This window comes from Chaetodon auriga, chromosome 5, assembly GCF_051107435.1.
Source record: "Chaetodon auriga isolate fChaAug3 chromosome 5, fChaAug3.hap1, whole genome shotgun sequence".
Classification (NCBI taxonomy): domain Eukaryota; kingdom Metazoa; phylum Chordata; class Actinopteri; order Chaetodontiformes; family Chaetodontidae; genus Chaetodon; species Chaetodon auriga.
This window is the reverse complement of record NC_135078.1, coordinates 807,933-818,107: the sequence shown is the minus strand read 5'-3', so window position 1 is coordinate 818,107 and position 10,175 is coordinate 807,933. Positions and strand designations below refer to the sequence as shown.

Sequence of the window (10,175 nt, the reverse complement as noted above, 5' to 3'; positions counted from 1 at the left end):
AATTAATCTGACAGCATTTTTTGTTTGTATAAATTAAATGTTTGCACTTTCTGTGTATATTTTGTTTCATGTGTTGTACTTTCTGTGCATTTTTCATGCCAACAATGTAAATAAAATGATCAAATGTATTCAGTGGCACTCATAATCTCTTATTTTCACCGGGAAAAAATTTGGCTAGTGGAAATTCTGATTGGCTGGTAACTTTAGAAGGTCACCAGCCACATTGGCTGGTGATCAAAAAAGTTAATTTAGAACCCTGATTACTGTGTGTCACAGTATGCACAGGCTCCCTGTTCCCCTGCTTCGGTGTTCAAAATCCCTGACAGACTTCAAACGGGGAGAAGCAAATTTCAGTTCAGGAGTTTGCACTTCACTTCCATGAAGGAAGGAGAGGAGCTCGACATGTGAGGAACAATGACGCAGACAGGAGAGTCTGGGATATCAGGGCAGGAATACACTAAGATGATCACAAGTCTTGACGAGAATGCTGGAGAGTCTGGCATGATGCAGTGACAATCGGCCACTGAGCTGAGGATAGCCCATATGATGAAGCTGATGACTACCAGGTCTGCAGGTGAGCAGGGTGTGGCTAAGGAGACTCTGGTGGCAGGTAAGTGCAGGGGTGGATTGTGGCACTGCATAATATTGCCATGGATGAATTCACATTGAGGGCGGCATGGTGGCAGAGCAGGTAGTGCGCGTGCCTCACAGCAAGAAGGTCACCGGTTCGATCCAGTCGGGCAGGGCCTTTCTGTGTGAAGTTTGCATGTTCTTCCTGTGCATGCATGGGTTCTCTCCTGCTTTCTCTCACGGACCAAAAACAAGCTCATTAGGTTAGTTGGTGACTCTAAAAATTGTCCTTAGGTGTGAGCGTGAATGGTTGTCTGTCTCTATATGTTGCCCTGCAATTGACTGGCGACTGGTTCAGGGTGTACGTTGACAGCTGGGATAGGCTCCAGCTGCCACCCCCCCCCCCAAAAAAAAAAAAATTAGAAGATTTACATTGGGGGGTCGCCGAAAGTCCAGTGGATCTCATGTAGAAGTGAGGAGGGATGACAAGAGGCATGACAAAAAACTAACATTTGGTAACCTGAGAGTGAGGAAAAGGTGGCTGTGTTGAACCACTGACCCTGATACTAATGGTTGACTCCCAGGTCTCCTTTCATTTACAATTCTCTATCCAGGTACAGTATATTAATACTGGAGGGAAAGCCACCAACGATGCTGACAATATCACTCATAGTTTAACCAATTTCACTTGTTTGACAACAGTGTGAAAACAGTGGAAAGACTGTTGAACACTATTAATAATGCAGGAATAAAAATGAAATACATTTTTCATATCTACTGTTAAATTTATTCAATCCAAATATGACAGAACAATTGAGTAAACTGTAAAGTGCCTAAACTTTGAGTACAAGAAAAAATAAGTGTTATTCGCACCACAATTTGTGGTGTCAGAGACTGACCCCAGTTTCAATTCTGATTTTAAAATTCTCATTTTGATATGACTGTTTTAGTAAATGAGTTAATATCAGACCATAATATTGATTTATTTTGTCTGACTGAAACCTGGCTGTGTCCTGAAGAGTATGTGAGCCTAAATGAAGCCATATTGATACTCACATTCCTCGAGGCAGTGGCCGAGGAGGTGGAGTTGCAGCCATTTTTGACTCAAGCCTTTTAATCAACCCTAAACCTAAACTCGACTAAAACTCATTTGAAAGCCTTATTCTCACTCTTTCTAATGAAAAATGGAAAATAGTGCAGCCAGTTTAATTCGTTATACTCTCCTGGTCCGTACTCTGAATTTATAGCTGAGTTCTCTGAGTTTCTATCAGGTTTAGTCTTTAAAGCAGATAAAGTAATTAAAGGTGACTTCAATGTACATGTCAACATTGATAATGACAGCCTTAGCAATGCATTTATCTCAGTATTAGACTCAGTTGGCTTTCGTCAGAATGTACATGAACCTACTCACTGTATAACCACACTCTCGACCTTGTTCTGACATATGGCATTAAAATTGAATATTTAATAGTGTCCTCACAGAATCCTCTTTTATCTGACTATCATTTAATAACTTTTGAATTCATATTACCAGACTATCAGCCAGTGGGCAAAAATTCTTATACCAGACTCCTGTCTGATAGTGCTGTAGCTAAATTTAAGGATATGATCCCATCAGCATTTAATTCAATGCCATGTCTCAATACAACAGAGGATTCCTATGCCAACCTTTGTCCCTCCCAAATTGACTACCTTGTTGATAGTGCTACAGGTTCATTGCATATGACACTTGACTCTGTTGGCCCCCTAAAAAACCAAGATCATAAAACAGAGGAGGTTAGCTCCGTGGTATACCCATCAAACCCACAAATTAAAGCAAACTTCATGAAAAATAGAAAGGAAATGGCGTTCTACCAATTTGGAAGAATTTCGATTCGCCTGGCAAGACAGTCTTAAAATATACAGGAAAGCCCTCTGCAGTGCCAGGGCAGCCTATTACTCTGCACTAATAGAGGAAAATAAGAACAATCCCTGGTTTCTCTTCAGCACTGTAGCCAGGCTGACAGAGAGCCATAATTCTGTTGAACCATGTATTCCTTTAGCTCTGAACAGTAATGACTTCATGAGCTTCTTTAATGATAAAATTCTTACTATTACAGACAGAATTCATTGGCTCCTGCTGTCAACAGGTACTGTTTTGTCTTCAGACACAGAAACCGTAGAAACTGCAGTTTTAGACTGTTTTACACCTGTCGACCTTCACCAACTAATTTCAATAATTTCATTATCAAAATCATCAACCTGTATTTTAGACCCCATCCCGACTAAGCTGCTTAAAGAAGTTTTACCTTTAATTGACTCTTCCATATTAGACATGATCAATCTGTCTATATCAACAGGCTACATACCACAGTCCTTTAAAGTAGCTGTAATAAAACTTCTATTTAAAAAGCCTTCTCTTGATCCAGGGGTTTAAGCCAACTATAGACCGATATTCAACCTTCCTGTCACAGTCCAGCATTACACTTACCTGTGCTGCAGCTCCTCAGCCACGCCCCATACCTGCCTATCTGCACACCTAGCCAATGAGAGTCATCAGGAAGGTATTTAAGTCACGCTGTCATTCGTCCCAGTTGCCAGATTGTCTTTGCGCCATGCCAGACTCTCCAGCGTTCTTTTCCAGATTGATCTCCATTGTCCGACCTCGCCTGTTCCTGACTACCCCTTCTGTCCTCGCCCTGTGTCTGCAGGTGTGCAGATCTTACCGCTTCTGTGGTTTCAAAGAGCATATTCCTCCTCCGAGAGTGGTTTCGACCACGCTGAAATCTGTCCGTGATTTCCGCGTTCGATCCACTCTCCTCACACTAACTCCCTCTGAGCCGGCTCTCTGCTCAGTACGGCACATTGTTGCTCCGGTTGTCCGTTTCCCCGTATTCCCTGTAAATCGGCCGGTACTGCAATTGGGTCCTCCACTAGCCCGTTACACCTTCCCTTTCTCTTAAAAACTCTTGAGAAAGCAGTTGCTAATCAGCTGTGCGACTTTCTACACAAAAATTGTTTATTTGTATATTTATTTGTTTATTTATATATGCTTCCTTTAGGGAACATTATCAGGAAGCACTCAATAAATTTTCACTGCTATGCAGATGATATCCAGCTATATTTATCAATGAAGCCAGAAGAAACCAGTCAGTTAACTAGACTACAAGCATGTCTTCAGGACATAAAGACCTGGATGACCTGCAAATTTCTGATGCTAAACTTAACAAAAATGTTATAGTACTAGGCCCTAAACACCTTAGAAACTCACTTATTATTATGGATGGCATTGTGCTGACCTCCAGCACCACTGTAAAGAATCTGGGAGTTATCTTTGATCAGGACATGTCCTTTCACTCCCATGTAAAACAAACTTCAAGGACTTTGAGAGAGATTGTATTTCTTCAATATTAGCCACTCTGCACTGGCTCCCTGTAAAGTTTAGAATAGAATTTAAAATTCTCCTTCTTACTCACAAAGACATAAATAGTCAGACACCTTCTTATCTTAAAGAGCTCATAGTACCTTATTACCCCACTCGAACACTGCGTTCCCAGAATGCAGGCCTACTTACAGTTCCTAAAGTCTCCAAAAGCAGAACAGGAGCGAGAGCATTTAGCCATCAAGCTCCTCTCTTGTGGAACCATCTTCCAGTCTTTTTCCGGGAGGCAGACACCGTCTGTTAGGATCCTGTTATTTTGGTAGCCTTGTTCCTGTTTTACTTTGGTAGCCTTCCCTTGTGTGTCTTAGTTTCTTTACTTCCTGTAGGTTTCCCGCCTTTGTTAGGTTGATTGGGTCCACTTGTGTCTGTTTAGTTCCCCCCTCTATTAAAATCTGTGTGTTTCTTTTGTCTTTGTGGGATCATCCCCTTGCGTGTGGTTTCCTTGTTCCCCGTGACTTTAGTGAGTATTCTGGCCTAGTCCTTGTTCTTCTAGTTTGGTTATGAGTTTGTTTTCCTAGAACTGCCTTTTGTTTTTTTGGATTTTGTGTGTGGTGGATTTTGGTTGGCTTTTTTTTTTGGCTGAATAAATTACTTGGACTGCCTCCGCTCAGCCTTTTGTCTTTGTCAAGTCTGCACCTTTGGGTTCACTCCTTGTTTTTTCTCTACGACCACTAACCGTAACACCGTCTCTACATTTAAAACTTTCCTCTTTGATAAAGCTTATAGTTAGGGCTGGCTCAGGCTTGTCCTGGACCAGCCCCTAGTTATGCTGCTATAGCATTAGACTATTGGGGGACCTCCAAAGATACACCGTGCTCCTCTGTCCTTCTCTCTCTCCATCTGCACATTTTCATGTCCTACCATGGTGTGTTACTAACTTAGCTTCTTCCCTGGAGTCTCTGTGCTTTGTCGTCTCGCAGGTTCCCATGGATAGTGACTGAATCCGAATTGTGGATTACAGCTACATCTCCTGCCATGGCCCTGCCTGACATCCACTGCAACTGCTACTACTGTTATTACACCCACTGTCATTGTTACTGTGATTATATTTCTGTCTGTCTCTCTCTCTCTGACTGCATTTCTGTCTGTCTCTCTCACTCTCCCAACCGGTCGAGGCAGATGGCTACCCACCCAGAGCCTGGTTCTGCCTGAGGTTTCTGCCTATTAAAAGGAAGTTTTTCCTCACCACTGTCGCCAAGTGCTTGCTCATGAGGGAATTGTTGGGTCTGTGTAGATAGAAGAGCTCGTCCTGTACCAGTTCTATATGAGACAACTTTTGTTGTGATTTGGCGCTATACAAATAAAATTGAATTGAATTTGAATTGAATTGACATTACACTATTACTAATTTCTTCAACAATTTGGTCTTACAAACAGCATTCCAATATGCCAAATATTCTGAGTAAACCTGTGCAGACAAAATGATATGAGCTATGCTGGGATCACATTACATGAATCTAGCCTGATTCTGCCCAATTACACCCAACGAAAAATCTAGCATGTCAGAACCTTTTTGTCTTGACATGCCTAGTGTAACATCTTCCACAACATATTCCTGAGCATTGACCAAGACAAGATATGGCAAAGAGGAGGAGGAGGGATGCTGAGGTTGCTGCTATCAGGTGGGACAACGAAATAGAGGAAAAGTTTGTTCTCTCTTCCAACAGTACCCCTGCCTTTTTGAGGGTCTATAGGGTCTGTGTATCTATTGCTTGACCGACTAGGTTACTGGGTTTGCATGTGGAAACCATACAGATTGCTAACTAGAAGCAGTTAGCGTTAGCTTGTGCTATATGGCAAAACACTACTCGGTTAGTTTGGCAAAACATTGTTTGGTTAGTTCGTGTAAAACTGCAAAATAAACACAGCTAAATAATTGTAACTGCTGACATCTCCCTCGAACATGCATTAAATCATTTACAAGATCAGAAACGTATTACACAGAATGTTTGGATTCTACTGTAACTTGTGGTGTGATGTACCAAAAGCTACGGTAGCAGTGAGTGAACCTTTGACAGCTGAACTTGTAGTCTCGAAGCTAGCAGTTAGCCGTACATCGTTCTCAATGGCAAAACACAGGCTACGACATGCAAGAGTTTACACAAGAAACACAAAGCTAATTATTTGTATACTAACATGTCCCCTGTCCGCAGGTATTCCACACAAAGTTGGAAGTGACCCCTTGAAAAAGTCTCCTGGCTAATCCTGCTTTGTACTGACCGAGGTTGGAGAAACGGTCAGTCTCGAAGTGGTTAGCACACAGCAACAGTTTTTTGCCAACTGTAGCTGGGACATTGCCTTCAAAAATGAATTCAAATTCATCCTTTTTCTTCTGGCAGCACCAGAGACCCAAAATAACACCCCAAATCCCAGAAAAAGTTCATAATATGGGACCTTTAATATGGTTACACCATCTTTTGTTAAAATACATGCAGATTCCTCCACCCCTCTCCTTGCCGGACTTCTTCATGCAGTCTGCCCGCAAGATGGTGAAGTTGTCAAGGTCTTCTTTGACATCTGGGACAGATTAATCCTGAATGGAGACCTGAATATCCATAAAAAATTACTCCAAAGCCATGGAGCTTATGAATTTACTAGACAGCTTTGAGATTACACAACATATAAATGAAGCTACTCTTCAGGATGGTAACACCCTTAACCCTGCTAATAATAACAGGGTTAAACATTGACAATGTTTCTGTATTAGAAATGCCTATTTCCGACCACCATTGTGTCTTTTTCGATGCCAAACTAATCTTGACAAGGACTAAAAAGGGAGTTTCTGGTTCAAAGATGATTCCTTGATGGCAAGGCTAAAGAAAGGTTTTGTAATATTATGAGATCATTTGAGTCACACAGCTATGACTGCTCTTTAAATGACATGGTTGACCATTTCAACAATATCATGTCATCTGAGAGGAAGAGAATATGTCAATCAGCAGAAAGAAATGGAGGAAAACTGGGTTCACAGTTCACTGTAATATATTCAAAGAAGCCATGACTATCTATAACAAAGCTATATTTCTGGCAAGAAAGGATTACTTTCCAAGATTATTACAGAGTTTGCTGGGAACTCTCCAAAGTTCTCTGCATCAAAGTATGAAGAGCTTATATTGCATCACGAACAAAAAACCTCAAATCAGAGCCAGTATTGCTGCTGATGTGAACACAGATGAGTTTAGCAAGCCCTCTAAAAAAAAGATGTAACCATGGGAAAATTCACCTGTATTACAATGGGTACACTCTGCAAGACTGTCATTGAGTCTAACTCCTCCTACTCATGTGTTGACCTTATACCTAGAGCTTTTTTAAAGCAGGTGTTTGACAGTGTGTCAAATCATGTCCTGAAGGTTACAAATACAGCTCTGCAAACAGGCATCTTCCCTGATGCGTTTAAAACAGCTGTTGTAAAACAATTACTAAAGAATCCCAACCTAGATAGTAATGTGTAGCAGGAAGGAGGAAAAAGGAAATGACAACACAGCCTTTTCCACCTGAGCTGGAAATGAAGGGGGAGGGAGATGATAAATCAGAGTCACCTGCGAGCTCAAGGAGGAGGGAAATCAGACAAAGGAGTTTTGAAGATGGACTGAAAAAGAAGTGAGAAGTGAGAAAGAAAAAGACATAACTCAAATTTTGCTTAAGTTGACGGCTTAATTTCAAGAAAGCAAATGAATTAAACTGAGTATTAAGGACATTCAACTGGAGGAAAGCTGGAGGAAGAAGCTGATCCCTGGAGCAGACAGAAAGAAGCTTAGTCTACGGTCCTTGGCCAGTTTGGATACAGTGGAAAAGATCTCTGTCCGAGTCGCGTGAAGAACGGCAAGCAGATAAGTCCCTTTTTCATGAAACTCTCCAGGCTTCTCCTAACGTCAGACCTCAAACTACTCTGTTTTTTCTCTCCCCTCAAACATACATCCCTCAGGACTGAATTACACTCAACCCCCCCCCCCCCCCCCCCAACACAAATACCTTCTGCACTGAACTGGACTGAAGACACCCAAACTATACCCACTCACACACAATCCACCTACCCACCGTTTGTTTTCTTCATTAACAGATGGGATCTGTTATTATTTATTTAACGAACTTTGGATGTGGTGATTACTCTCAGGATATTTCCTTTGAATTTGGTTTCTGTTCTATGAATGAATCTGTATGAAATTGAGAGATATTTGAGTTGATTATTGAATTGATATGTTTTGATTCATGGTTGATTGGAAAATAAGAACGATTGCTAACTGCATCTTGGTTGAGTTTTCATTGTGTGATTTTGGAGCGAAGAAGCCAGCTGCTGGGTTATTTCTTAAACTTCTGGTAGTATTTATTTTAAAATATTGGAAGGTTGATTTCTTTGAGTATTCTTGTTTAAAAGGCCCCAAAGTCGCCAGTTTATTGTATTGCCTATTGTTGATATGCCTTGAATTACATATTTCTCAGTGTTCAATTTAGTCCTAATGGTATAGGCAAGCCAGCTCACGGGTCTGTGGTGAGTGATGTCACACGGTGAAAAAGTGAGTGCGTGAGCTACAGCTGTGCAGGACTTCAGTGTGAGTCGTCTGTGCGTGAATGACGAGTGAGTACCGCCATTGTATCACCTATGTTATGTTTCTGTGTTGATGTGGTTGTGCATAACTGATACTGGCAGACGCCGACGAGAATTCAGCGCTAAATCGCTTTAATTACCTGTTGTGTCGCTCGTTGTCTATGCATGCTAGATAGCCACCTAGCTCACCTGTGCCTGCACTAAATACATCGTGTTTATTTACAATTATACTTTTATGTTTAGTAACTGTTCCAAGTACAGTTTAGGGGGTAAAGGCAGGATAACGAGTTTAAAGTAGCGTTTATCGCCGATGCGTAACGCTAATTGTCAACGGAAGTAGGAGTAGAAATGGACTTTCACAATAAGAGCACCATGCCAGTCCGGTTACCGGAGCCAATACGTGCGAATGATGGTGAGACAGTTCTTTGGAATCTGTGTGCTGAGTGTTTGTTCATTATCTACTTCATTTGATTGTTGTCTGTTCATATTAGACTGTTGCTATGTTATAGGTTGAGTTAATAGAGTTCATAGATATGGTTATTTATCCTTCACTAAGTTGTGTTTGTTATTCTTTCTTGTAGAAAAACCACACACATACCCACACATACCTGCCTACCCAAGGTTGTACCCTGTATGTGATGATCCACAAGAAGGTAAAGGGAAGGAAATACCACATCTGCCTCTCAGTTCTTTGTCTGCCCATACTCTGACGGCGATAAAACCCTGAGCCAGCCCCTACCAAACTGAATAGAATTCTCTCCACTACAATTCTCCTGTCTGGCGCCCAACATTATTTCATATTTTGAGGGACTTCTACGCTACGAATACACTCAGTAACTATAGGCTGACAAGTCCCACATCAACCAGGTGATGAAAACTTAATTTTTTCAACTTACAAACATTGCTAAAATACAGCCATTTTTAAATCAAAAAGATGCTGAAAAACTGATTCATGCCTTTATTTCAAGCTGCTCAATTACTGTAACGCATTCTTTACTGTCCTACTGAAAAAAAACACTGTGAGACTTCAGTTCATTCAAAACTCTGTAGCTCGGCTATTAATTAGAATAAAGAGGAGAGAGCACATTAATCCAGTTTTAGCTGCTCCGCACTGGCTTGCTGTAACATTCAGAATTGATTTTAAGGTCCTCCTCCTTGTATGCAAAGCCCTTAATGGATTTGGGCCAAGCTACATTACTCCCTTCTTTCTTATTCGCCTTCAAGAACACCACAATCTTCTACTGCTAGTATACTGGAGGTTTCCAGCAACAGTCGAAAGAAAATTGGGGATGCAGCATTTGTCCATTATGCCACCAAGCTCTGGAACACACTACCTATAGATATCAGGGAAGCCAGCTCACTGAATATTTTCAAAATAAAGCTAAAAACGTATCTCTTCACCTTAGCTCTTAACTAATTAGCAATTGGTTCTGGATAAATGTCTGAAACTTTTGTTCATTTCCTTTTGTTCTTTTACTTTTTTTTACTTGATTTTATGTGACTCTGCTCACCAGTCTGAATAGATTTATATAACCTTAAAACACAATAGTTTCAAAGCAAACTGAATTGATTATTGGCCTTCCTGGATGATAAAGATTACACTTCAGAGTTACTTAGATTGCTACTGTAGTGATGAAA

General features: G+C 41.0%; 2 pseudogenes; both read left to right on the top strand.

Moving 5' to 3' along the window:
- Positions 1 to 543: 543 nt before the first annotated feature.
- On the top strand, positions 544 to 3,121 carry LOC143320606 (uncharacterized; annotated as a pseudogene).
- A 43-nt stretch (positions 3,122 to 3,164) lies between these two features.
- LOC143320605 (uncharacterized) lies at positions 3,165 to 9,954 on the top strand (annotated as a pseudogene).
- The last annotated feature ends 221 nt before the right edge of the window (positions 9,955 to 10,175 follow it).